The 19050-nt window shown below is 47.7% G+C and overlaps 2 protein-coding genes across 3 annotated transcripts in view; one reads left to right on the top strand and one right to left on the bottom strand.

Annotated features, from left to right (window-relative positions):
- The window catches only part of WASHC1 (WASH complex subunit 1), a 113304-nt gene extending 97530 nt beyond the window's left edge, over window positions 1–15774 (bottom strand). Inside the window, exon 1 of the mRNA XM_033953077.1 lies at window positions 15550–15774. The gene's annotated coding sequence lies outside the window, so the exon portion shown is untranslated. The remainder of the gene's footprint in view (window positions 1–15549) is intronic.
- Window positions 15775–16017: 243 nt separating this feature from the next.
- The window catches only part of IQSEC3 (IQ motif and Sec7 domain ArfGEF 3), a 225807-nt gene continuing 222774 nt past the window's right edge, over window positions 16018–19050 (top strand). For both annotated transcript variants that reach the window (XM_033953076.1, XM_033953075.1), the window contains exon 1: window positions 16018–16355. The gene's annotated coding sequence lies outside the window, so the exon portion shown is untranslated. The remainder of the gene's footprint in view (window positions 16356–19050) is intronic.

Below are 19050 nucleotides of genomic sequence, written 5' to 3'. Positions count from 1 at the left end.
CAAGTTTATTCAGTTTTGATTAATCGCTTTATCTTAATTCAAAGCGATGTACATAATAAAAATTACAATTTAAAAAGCAATACATTGAAGATTGTTGACTGAACTTATGACAAATTTGACAATACTAGAAACATATAGGAAAGAGATGGGCAAGAAGTTACAATATAAAAATAAAGATGGGGATTACATTTAGGGAATGTACATGAGGAAGGGGTGAAGCAGAGTCTTGAAATTATTTTATAACGAAATTATTGTTGATTTATGAAGGCATCATTAAATAGAAAGGTTTTCAGGTTACTTTTGAATTTCTCTAAATTGATTTCTTGTCTCAAGTGGTAGGGTAAAGAATTCCAGGTTTGGGGTGCAGTAACAGAAAAAATATATTGGCGTCTTGTGTTTATGATTTTAAGGGATGGGATTGTTAGTAAATGTTGTTCGGTAGATCTTAGTGTTCTGTTCGTTGTGTAAGGGATTAATGATTTATAAATAAAAGCCGGAGTTTTAAAAGAAAGAGATTTGAAAGTAAGCAAGCTAAGTTTATATATGATTCTGTGAGCAACAGGAAGCCAATGGGCTTCCTTAAGGAGTGGAGTAACATGATCGAATTTTTTGGCTTTAAAAATGAGCTTGACCGAAGTATTTTGTATGATCTGTAAACGTTTGATTTCTTTTTGAGCTATGCCTTTAAAAAGTGCATTACAGTAATCTATCTTTGAGATAACGAGAGAGTGGATGAGAATATTAAGTGAATTATTGTTAAGGAATTGTGAAACAGAACGGATTTGTCGAAGCCTAAAGAAAGATGACTTAATGACATTGCTGATATGGTTATGAAAGGAAAGTTTATGGTCAAAGATGACGCCTAATATTTTAATATTGTCTACCTCTTGTATGGGATGATCCTTAATAGAAATCGGAAATTTAAGCTTTGGGTTATCTTTCCAAGGAAACAATAATACATTAGATTTATTAATGTTTAATGCGAGTCTGTTGTTATTTAACCAAAGATGTATTTTTTCTAATTTTGCATTAATCTCAGAAGTATCTGAAGGGTTATCAATATCAATGGGATGTAAAAGTTGTATGTCGTCAGCGTAAGCGAAGACATTAAAGCCAATTGATTGGCATAGAGTTAATAGTGGAGCAAGAAATATATTAAATAGGAGTGGAGACAGTATGGAGCCTTGGGGGACGCCATTAACTGAAGTAAAAGTATTAGAAGTAGTGTTATTAAAAGAAACTGATGAGGAACGATCTGAAAAGTATGATTGAAACCAAGCGAGTACTTGGTCTGTGATTCCTATTGATTGAAGTCTATGTAGTAGTAATTCGTGATCAATTGTGTCGAAGGCGGATGAAAGATCTAATGAGATTAACAGAACAGATTGATGATGGTCTAAGAAGTAATGAATTATAGTAGACATGCCGATTAGTGAGTGTTCGGTAGAGTGATGTTGCCTGAAACCAGTTTGATTGGGGTGGAGAATATTTGTTTTTTCAATGAAGTCTGAAATCTGATTGAATACAATCTTCTCGGTTAATTTCGACAAAAATGGTAAGTTGGCAATAGGTCTGTAATTTGACATGTCTTCAGCACTAGTTTTGTGGTTTTTGATAATAGGATAAATGATAGAACGTTTCCAAGTTTTGGGGACGATGCCTTGTTTTAAACTTTCACTTACCAAAGTAAGAATAGCAGGGCCGAAGATCCTAAAGAAGCGCTTAAGAAAAAAAGGAGGAACTGAGTCGTTTTGGGAACCTTTTATATTGATAGATTTAATAGTGGATTCTATCTCTGTTAGATTAGGAATATTAAAGGTGGAGCATTTTGAAGATAGTAAACTAGACTCAATTGGCACTTGACCAGGAGAATTTGAAGTAAAAGTAGATCTGATCTTATCAATTTTCTCGGTGAAGTAAATAGCTAGTTCCTGGGCGGAGAGGTTAAGTTCACCTTCTTGGTTTTTCCGTTTATTTGAGTATGTAATAGAATTTAATATACGATAGAGAGTAGAAGAATTAGAAGCTTTTTGAATCAAACCAGAATAATATTTTGTTTTTGCATGATTTATTTTTGTTTTATAAAATTTAGAATGTTCTTTGAATAATTCTAAATTACATAATGATTTATCTTTTCTCCATTTTCGTTCTAGAGATCTTAATTGTTGTTTAATGAGTTTAAGTTCTGCTGTGTACCAAGGGTTGGTAGATTTCCTTTCAGGAATAGTCTTAATTTGAAAAGGTGCAACTGTATCTAAAAAATGACAAATGTTTACAGTCCAAAGGTGGAGAGAGTCATCCAATGAAGTGGAGATAAAGTCAAAAAAATATGAAGAATATGCAGTGGAAATAGTCTCAAACGAGAGGTTATTGAGATCTCTAAATTTAATTTTTTTCTTAGAAGTTTGAGATTTTATAGATGTAAGAAAATAAGATATTGATATCAAATAATGATCCGACCAAGGAACTGGTTGACTGAAATTAAAAGAGTAGTTGTCTGTTTGGTAAGTTGGAATGAGTACCATGTCAATGGAATGTCCTAAATAGTGTGTTGGGTCTAATATTAGAGGGACCATATCTAAAAGATCAATATGCGATAGAATATTTTTAGTTTGAGTGTTATTGGGATCGTCAAAGTGTATATTGAAGTCACCTAAAATTAAAGGGTTCAAAGTGGAAGAACCGAAATCAAAGAGAAGAGATTGTAATTGGGTTAAATTTTCACTATTGATTGGGGGGGGCAAATACAGAAGTAAAGCATCAAGCTTAGGCTTGGTTTGAAAAGAAAATTGCACTCTGTGGGTGAAGAACTTCCTTCTGTTTGTACGGAATCTATCCCCTTTTAACTTTAGAGAGTGCCCTCTCATTCTCTCTACCTTGGAAAGGGTGAACAATTTGTCTTTTATCTACTAAGTCTATTCCCTTCATTATCTTGAATGTTTCGATCATGTCCCCTCTCAATCTCCTCTGTTCGAGGGAGAAGAGGCCCAGTTTCTCTAATCTTTCACTGTATGGCAACTCCTCCAGCCCCTTAACCATCTTAGTTGCTCTTCTCTGGACCCTTTCGAGTAGTACCGTGTCCTCCTTCATATACGGTGACCAGTGCTGGATGCAGTATTCCAAGTGAGGGTGCACCATGGCCCAGTACAGCGGCATGATAACCTTCTCCAATCTGTTCGTGATCCCTTTCTTTATCATTCCTAGCATTCTGCTCGCCCTTTTCGCCGCTGCCGCGCATTGTGCGGTCGGCTTCCTTGACTTGTCGATCAGAACTCCCAAGTCTCATTTCTGAGAGGTCTTTCCAAGTACCACCAGGGACATCCTGTATTCATGCATGAGATTTTTCTTAGCAACATGCAACACTTTACACTTATCCACATTGAACCGCATCTGCCATGTTGATGCCCATTCCTCGAGCCTGATTATGTCACGTTGCAGATCTTCACAATCCCCCTTGTCTTCACTACTCTGAATAACTTTGTATCATCTGCAAATTTAATCACCTCACTCGTCATACCAATGTCCAGATCGTTTATAAAGGCGTTGAAGAACACGGATCTAAGCACTGAGCCCTGCGGCACCCCACTGGTGACGCTCTTCCAGTCCAAGTATTGTCCATTTACCTCCCATTCTCTGTTTCCTATGTTCCAGCCAGTTTTTAATCCACGTGAGTATTTCATCCTTGATTCCATGGCTCGCAATTTTCCGAAGTAGTTGTTCATGCAAAACCTTGTCAAATGCCTTCTGAAAATCCAGATATACAATGTCGACTGGGTCGTCCTTGTCTGTCTGTCTGTCTGTTTACTCCCTTAAAGTAGTGTAGCAAGTTCGTCAAACACGATCTGCCTTTGCTAAAACCGTGCTGACTGGTCCTCATTGTCAGTTTGAAAGTGGCCCCCACAATATTAGGTGGTAGGGGTTAAGTGAAAGGCGTACTGACAAACGCCAGGTCCCAGGTTCAGTTCCCTCACAGATGACTCACCAGGAAGTAGAATAATAGACACAACCAGAGGTGATTGCATAAAGAATATATTATAGAAATAGTCTTACAGAAAAGTAATATTTATAAGCATTACAATTAAGCAGAGAGCATTACACTTAAGCAGAGAGCAAGCAGTCTCACTGCCTTACAGAGGTCAGAGGCAGAGAGGGACATAGAAGCTTGTAGTTCTAGGAAGCTTCGTGTTAGATAAATAAAGGGAAGGATAGAAAGAGAGAGGGAGAGCCAAGACAGAACCAGAGTGCCGAGCAAAGAGCCAAGAGATAGCTCCATAGAAAAAGAGAGAGCTAGAGAGATCTGTGTGTTGCAGAGAGCAGGCTTGACTCAATATAGAAACCTGTATGCCCCAGTATCTTTCTGTTTAGAATTTGTAAACTGTTTGAAACAATGGTTAATTTAATTGCTAAGGAGGGTGAGATACCTGTAAGCATGGTGATGGGATTAAGTCTCTGGCTTGATCCGTGCACCATTGTCCTAAGCACCCTCTTAATCAGACATTAACACCTTTTAGCTAGCCATGATTCAAGCAGGGCTACTTGAAACTTAAAATATATCAATCAGGGCTACTTAAAACAGTTTCCCTGCACTAAGGGTCTATCTGCCTTCCCATGCCAGGGTCAGATTGATATAATCTCCCAGAGGCCTCTAGGCTGACACTCATCAGCCCATGTCCGTTAAGGTGATGAATAATGCGGTCCTTTATCAGCGACTCTACTATCTTTCTCCAGTAAGCACAGTTACTTACCGTAACAGGTGTTATCCAGGGACAGCAGGCAGATATTCTTGACTGATGGGCGACGGCACCGACGGAGCCCCGGTACGGACAATTTTAGAGTGATTGCACTCTAAGAACTTTAGAAAGTTCTAGCTAGGCCGCACCGCGCGTGCGCGAGTGCCTTCCCGCCCGACAGAGGCGCGCGGTCCCCAGTTAGGATAAGCCAGCTAAGAAGCCAACCCGGGGAGGTGGGTGGGACGCAAGAATATCTGCCTGCTGTCCCTGGATAACACCTGTTACGGTAAGTAACTGTGCTTTATCCCAGGACAAGCAGGCAGCATATTCTTGACTGATGGGTGACCTCCAAGCTAACAAAAAGAGGGATGGAGGGAAGGTTGGCCATTAGGAGAATAAATTTTGTAAAACAGATTGGCCGAAGTGTCCATCCCGCCTGGAGAATGCATCCAGACAATAGTGAGATGTGAAAGTATGAACTGAGGACCAAGTAGCAGCTTTGCAGATTTCCTCAATAGGAGTGGAACGGAGGAAAGCTACAGACGCTGCCATAGCTCTAATTTTGTGGCCCGTGACAGAACCCTCCAGTGTCAGGCCTGACTGAGCATAACAAAAAGAAACGCAAGCAGCAAGCCAATTGGATAGAGTGCGTTTAGATACAGGGTGACCCAACTTGTTAGGATCAAAGGACAAAAACAGTTGAGGAGATGATCTGTGAGGTTTGGTGCGATCAAGATAGTAAGCCAGAGCACGTTTACAATCCAAGGTATGCAAAGCCTGTTCACCTGGATTAGAATGAGGCTTTGGGAAAAAAACAGGAAGAACGATGGATTGATTAAGGTGAAACTCAGACACAACCTTAGGAAGGAATTTTGGATGTGTACGAAGGACAACCTTATCATGGTGAAAAACAGTGAAAGGTGGATCAGCCACCAGAGCATGGAGCTCAGTGACCCTCCTGGCAGAAGTGAGCGCTATCAGAAAGACCACTTTCCAAGTTAGAAATTTAAAATGCGTTGTGGCCAGAGGCTCGAAAGGAGGCTTCATTAACGCAGAAAGAACTACGTTAAGATCCCATACAACAGGAGGGGCCTTAAGAGGTGGTTTTACATTGAAAAGGCCTTTCATGAACCTTGAGACTAAGGGATGAGCTGAGAGGGGTTTTCCATGGATCGGCTCATGAAAAGCTGCAATGGCACTAAGATGGACCCTTATCGAAGAGGATTTAAGACCAGAGTCAGATAAGGACAAAAGATAGTCCAACACCAATCCCACTGCTGTAGATATGGGATTATGGTGATGTAACAGGCACCAGGAAGAAAACCGAGACCACTTCTGCTGGTAACATTGGAGAGTAGACGGTTTCCTGGAGGCATCAATAATAGAACGGACAGGCTGAGAAAGGAGAGCATGAGGTGAAGTCAGCCCGAGAGATACCAAGCTGTCAGGTGCAGAGACTGTAAGTTGGGATGAAGAAGCGTTTGCTGATTCTGTGTAAGTAGTGAAGGAAACAGAGGAAGAGGTATGGGTTCCCTGGAACTGAGTTGAAGTAGAAGGGAAAACCAATGCTGTCTGGGCCACCGTGGAGCGATGAGGATCATGGTGGCTTGTTCCCTCTTGAGCTTGAATAAGGTGCGCAGCATGAGCGGAAGAGGAGGGAATGCATAAAGGAAGAGATTGGTCCAATCCAGAAGAAATGCATCGGGTTCCAGACGGTGAGGAGAGTAAAGTCTGGAGCAAAACAGGGGCAGTTGATGGTTGTGGGGAGCTGCAAAAAGATCCACCTGAGGAGTGCCCCATTGAGAGAAAATGAACTGGAGAGTCGAGGGGTCGAGAGTCCATTCGTGAGGTTGAAGAATTCTGCTGAGGTTGTCTGCTAAGCAATTCTGTTCCCCTTGGATGTAGACTGCTTTCAGGAATAGGTGACGAGCAGTCGCCCATGTCCAAATCCTTTGAGCTTCCTGACATAAAGGACGGGATCCCGTCCCTCCTTGTTTGTTGAGGTAATACATTGCAACTTGGTTGTCTGTGCAAATGAGAAGAACCTGAGGAAAGAGGAGATGTTGAAAAGCTTTGAGGGCGTAAAATATCGCTCTGAGTTCCAGGAAATTGATGTGGTGCTTCTTTTCCTGGGTGGTCCAAAACCCCTGAGTTTGGAACTCGTTCAAGTGAGCTCCCCATGCATAGGGGGAGGAATCCGTGGTGATGACTAGTTGATGAGGAGGTAGATGGAACAGTAGACCTCTGGATAGATTTGATGAGTTCAACCACCAAAGAAGCGACTGTCGAAGAGACGAGGTCACAGATATGTGTTGTGAACAAGGATCCGTCGCTTGTGACCACTGAGTCGCTAGGGTCCATTGAGGAGTACGCAGGTGGAGACGTGCGAAGGGGGTGACATGCACTGTGGATGCCATGTGCCCCAAAAGTACCATCATTTGATTTGCAGAGATGGAAGTTTTCTGGAACACCTGCTGACAGAGATGAAGGATGGTGTGAAGGCGGTTTGGAGGAAGAAACGCCCTCATCTGAACAGTATCCAGAATGGCTCCAATGAATTGAAGTCGCTGAGTTGGAATGAGGTGTGACTTGGGTAGATTGATCTCGAACCCCAACAGTCGAAGGAAGGAAATGGTCTGATTGGTGGCTATGTGAACGGACTGAGGAGAAGGAGCCTTGATGAGCCAGTCGTCCAGATAAGGGAAGACTTGAAAATTGTGGGAGCGGAGATAAGCTGCGACCACAATCAGACATTTGGTGAATACCCTGGGAGAGGAGGCTAAGCCGAAGGGTAGCACCTTGTATTGGTAATGATGTTGGTTGACAAGAAAGCGAAGGTATTGTCTGGACATCAGATGAATTGGAATGTGAGTATACGCCTCCTTGAGATCGAGGGAACATAGCCAGTCTTCCTGAGAGAGAAGAGGGTATAGGGTGGCAAGAGATAACATCTTGAACTTCTCCTTGACCAGACATTTGTTGAGATCTCTGAGATCTAATATTGGTCTGAGATCTCCGGTTTTTTTGGGGACTAGAAAGTACCGGGAATAAAATCCCAGGCCTTGCTGGTCTAGAGGAACTGGTTCGATGGCATTGAGAAGTAGGAGGGATTGAACCTCCTGACCGAGAAGGAGGGACTGAGCCTTGTTGGAAGCAGACTCTTTTGGTAGACTTAACGGTGGAGGAGTCTGAAAGTTCAGGGCATATCCGTGAGCGATGATAGCAAGTACCCACTGGTCGGAGGTAATTGCTTCCCATCGAGACAGAAAAACCTGTAGTCGACCTCCTATGGGCTGAGGTAGAAGGCATGAGGGAGGAAGACTGGCAATGTTCTCGAGAAGAGAGTCAAAAGGGCTGTGTAGACTTAGGTTGAACAGCCGGTTTTACAGCAGGCTGTTGTTGTTGACGAGCCTGTTGCTGCTGTTGACGCTGCCTGCGAGGTTGAGGAGGATGAGTCTGAGCCGGGCGAGCAGAAAACCTTCTTTGATAAGAAGGTTGTTGCCTGAATGGTCGAGGAGGAGGAGGTTTCTTCTTGTTTTTCAACAAGGTGTCCCACCTAGTCTCATGCGCGGAGAGCTTTTGTGTGGCGGTATCCATGGACTCCCCAAACAGCTCATCCCCCAGGCAAGGCGCATTGGCCAGACGGTCCTGATGGTTTACATCCAGTTCTGAGACCCGTAGCCATGCCAACCTTCTCATTGCTACAGAAATCGCAGTGGCCCGTGACGTCAGTTCAAAAGTATCATAAATTGAACGGACCATAAACTTCCTGAGTTGCAAAAGACTAGAGGTACATTGCTGAAAAGCAGGAAGCTTACGGTCCGGAATGTACTTCTGAAAAGAGGTCACCTGTTGAATGAGATGCTTCAGGTAAAACGAGAAGTGGAATGCGTAATTACCTGAACGGTTGGCCAGCATGGCGTTTTGGTAAAGGCGCTTTCCAAATTTATCCATGGCCTTTCCCTCTCTGCCAGGAGGGACAGAGGCGTAAACACTGGCACCTACAGACTTCTTCAGGGTTGATTCCACCAACAAGGATTCATGGGGAAGTTGTTGCTTGTCGAATCCTGGGATTGGAATGACTTTATAAAGAGATTCCAATTTTCTTGGGGCTCCCGGGATGGTTAAGGGAGTTTCCAAGTTCTTATAGAAAGTTTCCCTCAAGATATCATGGAGGGGCAACTTTAAGAACTCCTTAGGAGGATGATCAAAGTCCAAGGCATCTAAGAATGCCTTGGACTTTTTAGAATCAGACTCCAAAGGAATTGAAAGGGTGTCTGACATTTCCCTTAAAAATTTGGTAAATGAGGAGTGCTCTGGCTTAGTAGCAGGGTCTTGCACCGATAGATCCTCCTCTTCAGATGAATAATCTTCCTCGGTACCGAGGTTATCATCCGAGTCATCCCACAAGTCAGGGTCCCGTACCGATTGGAGACGACCCTGAGAAAGTGGAGTCGAGGTGCCAACATGTTTAGTCTTGCGTACCGATTTCCCCGAACGGTTGGAGACGGTACCAGGGGAGTGTAGAACGGTACGGGGTTCAGAGAACGGTACCGGTTCAGAAGTGTCCGGAGCAGAACGTCGTTTCGGTTCCGCTGATAGAATAGGCATGGACATGGATTTGTGCGGTGCCGACAAAGTCGATGTCAATAAAAGGGGTTGATCGACGGTCGGCACCGAAGGCTCATTGGGTACCGACACTGGAGGATTCGGTGTCAACAGAGCCGGGAGCAATTGTTGCAGTTGCTGCTTAAGTTGGGCCTGGAGGATAGAGGCAATGCGCTCATCCAACGTAGGTCCCGATTGCACCGGTACCGGTCTTTTCTTGCTCGGTACCTTCGGTGCCGCTCTACGCTCGGGTGAAGTCGATGCCGATGACGAGGCAGTGACTTCAATGGGAGCGGAGCGTTTACGGGGCCGGCGCTCAGTCTGCAGGACTTGGCTCACTGCATGCTCGACTGGTGGCCCTAGGACAGTAGGGGAAGGCTTCTTAGCCGGCTTACCTACAGGGATCGACGTCGGCGATGTATCTGTCGGTGCCGAGACAGTCGGTGTCGATTTGGAGGAAGTTGCCGATGTCGATACTGGTGCAACTTCCATGTCGGTGCCGAACAGAATTCGTTGCTGAATCTGTCGGTTTTTTAAAGTTCTTTTTTGTAAAGAACTACAGCGGGTGCAGGTGTCAGCCCTATGGTCCGGACCCAAACACTGAAGGCACCACTTGTGCGGGTCGGAGAGGGATATAGGGTGCGCACACCGCTGACACTGTTTGAAACCCGGTGACGGGGGCATGAAGGGAAAAACCGCTGTAGCAAAATCGAAGCCGGAGGCTTCGATGGTGCCAACAGGCCCCGCCGGGGTAGTCAATAAAAAAAGAAAAAAATAAAACAATTTTTTTTTTTTTTTTTTTACAAACGTTAAAAGAACAAGAAAGAAATAAAATGAAGAGAAAAATACGCGCGAGCGGGAAGGCAAGTGAACAGTTTAGAAAAAAACTTCCAACAGCCGTTGGAAACACGCGTCTTCTTAGCTCCGCGGAATTAAGAAAACTGGGGACCGCGCGCCTCTGTCGGGCGGGAAGGCACTCGCGCACGCGCGGTGCGGCCTAGCTAGAACTTTCTAAAGTTCTTAGAGTGCAATCACTCTAAAATTGTCCGTACCGGGGCTCCGTCGGTGCCGTCGCCCATCAGTCAAGAATATGCTGCCTGCTTGTCCTGGGATAATCAAAGTTAGACTCACCGGTCTGTAGTTTCCCAGATCTCTCCTCGAACCTTTCTTGAAGATCAGCGTAACATTCGGCACCTTCCAGTCTTCCGGAATCTTTCCCGATTTGATAGACAGAATGGCTATTAGTTGAAGCAGTTCAGCTAAGGTCCCTTTCAGTTCCTTGATGAACCTCGGATGGATGCCATCCGGTCCCGCGGATTTATCACTCTTAAGCCTATAAATGTGCCTACACACCTCATCTAGACTGACCATCAATCCTGTCAACTTTCCGTCTTCGTTTCCAGCATATAGCCTGATAGGTTCCGGTATGCTGTGTATATCTTCGGTAAATACAGATGCAAAAAATGTGTTCAGTTTGTCGGCGATTGCTTTGTCCTGCTTTAGCGCTCCCTTTATTCCATGGTCATCCAATGGTCCCACCGCTTCCTTTGCTGGTCCCCTTAATATATTGAAAGAACGGCTTGAAGTTCTTCGCCTGCTTGGCTATTTTTTTCTCGTTGTCTCTTTTGGCCCCTTTTACCGCCTTATGGTACCTGCGTTGATGTTGTTTGTGCTTGTTCCAGTTTTCATCCATTTTTGACCTTTTCCATTCCTTAAACGAAGTTTTCTTGTTTCTGATCGCTTCCTTCACCTCTACAGTGAGCCACGCCGGTTCTTTGTTCTTTTTCCTCTTTGATCCCTTGTTGATATGCGGTATATATAGATTTTGCACTTCGGTGACTGTGTCCTTAAAAAGGGGCCAAGCTTGCTCTAGCGTTTTTACAGTGCTTATCCTTTTCTTAATCTTCTTCCCTACCATGAGTCTCAGCCCTTCGTAATTCCCTCTAACAAAGGCAAACTGCCCCCAAAACAGAGAGTCCAACAGTGAACAGGCCTAGGCCCAGTAAAGATAAAGACAGCAGATCAACCCAGACCCATACCACCCATGGATTCTACAACTGCAGACCAGACCATCAGCCATAGAATATTTTACTTTAGAAGACCCACCATCCCCCAAACAAACAAGCCTCAGTCCAGACACCCCAAGCCACTCAATAGTCATCCAGCTTGTAGACTACAACCAACTCAAATAATCTACACAAGCAAACCATCCCTATGAACCCCCTCCCCATGAGCTTGGAGTGCAGATAAGGGAGCATACGCGCCACAATCGACACGCCTGAAGAGCTAAAGTAAGGATAAGAACAAAGAGCAATTAAGTAGCGAGGAGATCCAGCAAGCCCCCCCACAGAGCAACATAATGCCTCATGTCCAGTGGTTTGGGATTTATCATAGGAACGAATCTCAAATTCAGCCATCTTTCTCAGCTTGGCCTGCCATTGAGCAGCTGGAGGGGAGTCCTCAGATGCCCAGTAGGTCAAAATCAAATTTTTTGCAACAAAAATAGCATTGTACATGAATCTACATTGGGAAGAGGAGAAGCCCTGTTCTTGTAAAGATTCCTGAAAACCTGATTCCTGATTACTTGTAAAGATTCCTGAATCTGTCCTTCATAGGTCCATTGAATGGGACTATAGAGGACAGATTCCAGGAGGCCCAGAAGGCCCCTCCAAAGGATGAGCTCAGTGCCCTCAAGAAACGAGTGGAAGTAGGTACTGTCAGTTTTGTTAGTGGCCCCCCCAATGTATGGTGGTAGGGGTTAAGTGAAAAGCGTACTGACAAACGCTGGTTCCAGATTCAGTTCCCTCACTGAAGTTTCACCAGGAAGTAGAATAATAGGCACAGCCAGAGGTGATTGCATAAAGAATATATTATAGAAATAGGCTTACAGAAAAGCAATATTTATAAGCATTACAATTAAGCAGAGAGCAGAGCAGTTTCCCTGCCTTACAGAGTCCAGAAGGAAGTGTGAAGTTTCAGGGAAAGGCAGAGAGAGAGAGAGAGAGACAAGACCCCTCTCCTCCAAAGATTGATAGATAGATTGATAGAGCAGAGAGGAGGCTTTTATACCTTGGCTCAATATAGAAACCTGTATGCCCCAGTATCTTTCTGTTTAGAACTTGCAAACTGTTTGAAACAATGGTTAATTTAATTGCTAAGGAGGGTGTGATACTTGCAAGCATGGTGATGGGATTAGTCTCTGGCTTCTTTGTTCCATGCACCTGGACCCATTGTCCTAAGCACCCTCTTAATCAGACATTAACACCTTTTAGCTAGTCATGATTCAATCAGGGATACTTGAAACAGTTTCCCTGCCCTCAGGGTCTATCTGCATTCCCATGCCAGAGTCAGATTGATATAATTTCCCATAGGCCTTCGCTGACATAAGTAATGCCAACTAAAAATGCTGAATGGTAGCGATAGCTAGGCTGACAGGTACCAGGCTTACATTTACACTTGACACAGAGATCACCACTCTACAGTCCAAGCTGCGCCCCCCTATGCCGAGTAATATGGGCTCTTTGTAGTATTTTATACTGCATTTCCCGATAGTCTGCAGACTTATTAAAAAGATAAAGGTTCCAGAAGCAGTCCAAGAACTGTTGGTAACGGTCTGACCCCGCAATTTACTCATCCCAGGAACCCATGAAGAGAACCACAAGACACCATACCAGTAGGACAACCGGTTGAGTACAGGTAAAGTAGCTCAAAAATCTGGTCCAAAGACCCAGAGCCCCAGCCCCTCTCACACTCCCACACTCCTGATGAGTAGTAGTCTAGTAGTGTTGAAGCTGAAAAAAGGAAAACAGACACATAGAGGGGATCATCTATTTCACCTGAACCTGTTGAAAGGAGGGAAAGGGAGGCTATGCAGTGTTCTCCCTAGTGGGTTTTAGCCGGGCGCTCCGCCCGGCTAATTTAGGTGAGCGCCCGGCTGTCAAAATTTTTAAAAACCCTGGAGCATGGGTTCAATTCGCTGCAGGCTAAGGCAGGAGATAGGGCAGCGAGTTGAAGGAAGGGAGGGAAGCAAGTTTATGTTCGTGGTGAATTGTGCCTAAGGAGGGAGGAGGTGGAGCAGGAGGAGGTGGGGTGGGCTGGTAGGACGGTTGGCTTTCGGTTTGCCTCTTGAAAGAAGGAGGAGATAACATCTGTGTGCTTGGCCCCTCTTAGCGCTCGTTGTTGTGCTATGGTGCAGGGTGGGCAGTGAGCCTCTTGGCCAGCCAGCATGGGGCTGCAGAAGAAAAATAAGAGCCCCCCGGTCTTCAGCTATGAGTTCGTGATTCAAAATCATGCCGATATGGTGTCATGCATGGCCATGTCATCCTGCTGGGACTCATGTTCGAGGTATTGGGAAGGCGCTACCGGTGTGGTCTGTCTGCGCTTGTCAGCCTGTCCCAGTCTGTCCCAGCCTGTCCCCTGTCCCTGCCTTGTCCCAGTGCGCCTAGCAGCGAACCACTTGTAGGGCTTACCAAGTTTCTAAAGCCTTATCCCACCAAACTGAGGTTAACGGTTTTACTTGCTTCGGGCCTTCCTCGCTGCTGGATCCTGCCTTCCCAGAAACAGAAAGTAGGCAGGACCTGGCAACGAGGAAGGCCCGAAGCAAGTAAAAGCAGCAAGTTGTAAGCTTCCCTCTGACGCTGACCTATGGAAGATAGGTCAGCGATGGAGGGAAGCTTACAACTTGCCTAGCAACTCTGCCGACAGGTGTGTGAGCTCGGAGGGATGGGAAGAGAAAACCTGCTGCTGCAATGAATGGGGGAGGGGAGGGGGAAGAGAAATGTTATGCAGCTGCACCCATTTTGAGGGAGTAGGGGGAAGGGAAGAGAAATGTTGCTGCTGCTGCACCCAATTTTTTTGGGGGGAGGGGGAAGAGAAAAGTTGGTGCACCCAATTGGGGAGGGGAAGAGAAGTGCTGCAACAGCACCTAATTGGGGAGAGGGGAGGGGAAGAGAAGAGCTGCTGCAGCAGCACCCAGTTGGGAGAGAGAGAGGGGAGAAGGAAGACTAGGGAAGGGAGAGGTGAGGCAAGAGATGCCAAGACCATGGGAGGGAGGGGAGGTAAAGGAAAGGAGCTACCAGACCATGGAGGGGGAAGAGATTTCAGTGCATATGGGGGGAAGGGGAGGAGGGAGATACCAGGGCATTGGGGGAGAGAAGGGAAGGAGATAGAGATACCAGACCATGGGGTGAAGTGGGAAGGAAGGAAGGAAAGGAGAAGAGAGAGATGCCAGAGCATGTACAAAGTAGAGAAAGGGCACAGGATATACAGTTTATTGAAGGGACATAGAAAGAGGGAAGATGCCATATGTAGCAGAGAGAGGGCAAACAATGGATGGAAAGGGCAGAGAGGGTGGACAGTGGATGCAAAGGGCAGAGAGAGGGTGGACAGTAGATGGAAGGGGTAGAGAGAGAGGGCAGAGGCTGGGTGGAAGGGGCAAAGAGAGGACAGATGTTCCATGGAAGGGAGTGAGGACAAACGCTGAATAGAAAGAAGAGAGTGAAGATAAGATGATTAAAGCAGAAACAACAAAAGGTAGAAAAAAAAATTGTTTTGCTGCTTTACGTAGAATCAAGTAGTATTGTAACTGGTCAGGACAGGATACCAAAACAGCAGGGGTGCCCAAATGATCGATCGCGATCGCAAAGACAATGTGAGTCGATTGCGTTGCCTTTCCATTCTTTTTCTTCCTGCCTCCCCGAGCCAGGCCAGGCGCAGAATAGGCCAACTGAGCAAGCACAATGGACTGAACCAACAATGAGAATTGCTCCTGATGGAATAATGGTCTAACTTTTTTCAGCACATGCAAACTGAAGAAGCACTTTCTCACTAACGAATTTATCCGCTCACAAAATGAAAGGGAAGAATCCAAGATGATACCCAGAACTCTGGAGGAGAACTCGATCTGTAGCATGATACCAGATTTCAATGTAACAGAAACCGGAAGAATGTCCAACTTTGGTCCGACCCACAGTAACTTTGGGAGTGAGGCTCCTCTGCTCCCACTCCACTCCCATCTGAGATGTTATTTCCCACTAGACACACTTCGCTTCTAATTCCCTGAGTGGGTCCTGCATAGGCTATTTTTTAATTTTTTTTTTTTAATTCTGGCCAGCAGTACCGGGTCATCTCCTCACTCCAGGACTGCCCCTTCGGTGCTCAGTGTAACCAGGGACAAAAACAAACAACCATAAAGTTAAGAAAGCAAGTTTACCTGGGATCCAGGGAGTTTGGATCCAGTGGTGGATCCGGGCTTCTGCCGCATCCACGGGTAGAGTAGAGCCGGTTCACGGGCTGGTGTGGAGGCCGTTTGTTTGGGCCACTTCGGGCCCACAGGAGAATGTTGCCGTGGTGTTTGGTTGGGCCTGTTTTTGGTCGCGGGTCTCGCAGTTTTGTTTTTGAGCCAGGAGAGATCGCGTTCAGATAGAGGCCTGACAGGTCGGTGCCGCGCATGCGCTTGACATCATCACGCTCGGCCGTGTTGACGTCGTTAGGTCCGGGCATCCGCGGTGGGCCAGAAGTCGGCCCGAAGTTGCAGGAAGTCCCGGAGGTAAAGTAAAAAATAAAAAATGCACCGGAGGACCTAATTCTGAAGCGGTGTTGGGCCTGGAATGGGCCCTGGATGTTCCAGCGAGTTGTGGGCCGGATCGAAGGGGTGCGCCGCGGATGGGTGATGTCATCCTTCCGGCTCAGGGATGACATCACCGTTCCGGCGCTTGCGTGGTGGATTGGCTTGCCGGTTGTTTTTATTTTTGTTAACAAAGTTTAGCGGCGGTGCCGCTGAAAATTTTTTATGAAGATTTAGGAGCATTGTACACCTGGGGAGAGGCTCCGGAGAGCCTTCCGTGAAGATGCATGCAGTTTATTTTTAAGCGCATGCTGGCTCGAGGGAATTTGTTGTCATGGTGATGGGACACGCTGACAGCAGGCGCGAGGAGGGTTCCCGTCTCGTGCAGGGAATTAATTCAAGATTTAAAGAAGATTTGAGAAGGTTTAAATAGTAAAGAAATCTTCTTTCAGGTAAGAAACATGGTTTATTTTATGTAGGAGAAGTTTGGTTTGTTTATCTTTTGCATTTGTGCAGTTTGGGGGGTTTTCTGTTGCTGATCTCTGCACTCTGTCCTCTGCAGGGATCAGTAACAGCTGTTGAACATTCTATTTTTTTTTTTTTTTTATTTATTTATAAATTTCATATTACTTATCAAGCAAAGAAACTTGTACAGAAAGAAATTGAACTTAGATCATATTCAAAAAGAAAATACATGACTATCAACCATCAAATATAAGACAGTTTACATTTAAGTTCAATTTAACTCAAGTCCACTTAGATCCAAAATTTACTATTGGTGGAAAATTAAGAAAATACAATAGAAACAAGAACCTGGGTCACATGATGCACTCAGCCTGAACGGACGTCTCCAGCTATCTCTCCCGATCCCGGAGCTGATTTCTTGGCATTTTTACGGCCCCTTTCAGCCCTACTGACCTGCATATTTACTTAGCAGCCGGAGTAAAGGGCAGGCTATCTGCTGGTATCATTTTTAGTGGTGATCGCCCGCCTTCTTAATTTTGCCGACAAGCAACTACTCATGGCCAGCTATAAATCGAAGAGTACCATTTCCTACGAGGGGCAACGACTACTGCTGTTTCAGGACTACCATATTTTCACGTAGATAACGCGCACCCGTGTAAAACGCGCACACGGGTATAGCACGCGAAAAACACAAATCTATGTACAGAAATTTTTATATACCGCGCACACCCGTATACCGCGCATGCTGCCCGACTCTCCCGTCGCCGCCCGACACTCCTTTCGCCCGCCCCGACTCTCCTCTGGCCACCCCGACTCTCCTTTTGCCCGCCCCGACTCTCCTCTCCCCCTTGAAGTCCTGTCCCCACCCTGAAAGCCTGATGCCCTCCCCCCGACGTCCGATTCACCCCCCCCCCCCCCGCAGGACCGCTCGCACCCCCACCGCGAAGGACCGCTCGCACGCACCCGCACCCCGAAGGACTGCTCGCACGCACTCCCACCCGCACCCCCACCCTGAAGGACCGCTCGCACCCCCACAGGCTCCCGACCCCCCCCCCCCATCATGTAGAAGCTCCTACCGGTGTCCTGCTGCTTCCTCTTGGCGGTCCCGACTCCCCGACACGATCGGGGCAAGAGGGAGCTCAAGCCCTTTTGCCCCAGCCAACCGCGGCACCCCCGACACGATCAGGGTAAGAGGGAGCTCAAGCCCTCTTGCCCCAGCCAACTGCGGCACCCCCGACACGATCGGGGTAAGAGGAAGCTCAAGCCCTCTTGCCCCCCCCGATTCCCCGACACGATCGGGGCAAGAGGGAGCTCAAGCCCTCTTGCCCCAGCCAACCGCGGCACCCCCGACACGATCAGGGTAAGAGGGAGCTCAAGCCCTCTTGCCCCAGCCAACCGCGGCACCCCCGACACGATCGGGGCAAGAGGAAGCTCAAGCCCTCTTGCCCCCCCCGATTCCCCGACACGATCGGGGCAAGAGGGAGCTCAAGCCCTCTTGCCCCAGCCAACCACGGTACTTCCCGACACGATCGGGGTAAGAGGGAGCTCAAGCCCTCTTGCCCTAGCCAACCGCGGCACCCCCGACACGATCGGGGTAAGAGGGAGCTCAAGCCCTCTTGCCCCCCCGACTCCCCGACACGATCGGGGCAAGAGGGAGCTCAAGCCCTCTTGCCCCAGCCAACCGCGGCACACCCGACACGATCGGGGCAAGAGGGAGCTCAAGCCCTCTTGCCCCAGCCAACCGCGGCACCCCCGACACGATCGGGGCAAGAGGGAGCTCAAGCCCTCTTGCCCCCCCAACTCCCCGACACGATCGGGGCAAAAGGGAGCCCAAGCCCTCTTGCCCCGCCGACTCCCCAACTCCCCGACAATATCGGGCCAGGAGGGAGCCCAAGTCCTCCTGGCCCTGGCGGCCCCCCCCCCCCCCCGCTAGTTGTTCGGGCCAGGAGGGAGCCCAAACCCTCCTGGCCACGCGACCCCCTACCCCCACCCCTCACTACATTACAGGCAGGAGGGATCCCAGGCCCTCCTGCCCTCGACGCAAACCCCCCTCCCAACGACCGCCCCCCCAAGAACCTCCGACCGCCCCCCCAGCCGTCCCGCGACCCCCCTGGCCGACCCCCACGACACCCCCACCCCCCTTCCCCGTACCTTTGTGTAGTTGGCCGGACAGACGGGAGCCAAACCCGCCTGTCCGGCAGGCAGCCAACGACGGAATGAGACCGGATTTGCCCATCCGTCCCAAAGCTCCGCCTACTGGTGGGGCCTAAGGCGCCTGGGCCAATCAGAATAGGCCCGGGAGCCTTAGGTCCCTCCTGGGGGCGGGGCCTTGGGCACATGGTCGGGTTGGGCCCATGTGCCTCATGCTCCGCCCCCAGGTGGGACCTAAGGCTCCCGGGCCTATTCTGATTGGCCCAGGCGCCTTAGGCCCCACCAGTAGGCGGAGCTTTGGGACGGATGGGCCAATCCGACCTCATTCCGTCGTTGGCTGCCTGCCGGACAGGCGAGTTTGACTCCCGTCTGTCCGGCCAACTACACAAAGGTACGGGGAAGGGGGGTGGGGGTGTCGTGGGGGGTCGGCCAGGGGGGTCGCGGGTCGGCTGGGGGGGGCGGTCGGTGGGGGGAGGGGGGTTTGCATCGAGGGCAGGATGGCCTGGGATCCCTCCTGCCCGTAATGTAGTG

The sequence above is a fragment of the Geotrypetes seraphini genome, chromosome 7 (genome assembly GCF_902459505.1).
Source record: "Geotrypetes seraphini chromosome 7, aGeoSer1.1, whole genome shotgun sequence".
NCBI lineage: Eukaryota > Metazoa > Chordata > Amphibia > Gymnophiona > Dermophiidae > Geotrypetes > Geotrypetes seraphini.
Note: the sequence above shows the minus strand (reverse complement) of the source record. Positions and strands in the feature narration are given on the sequence as shown.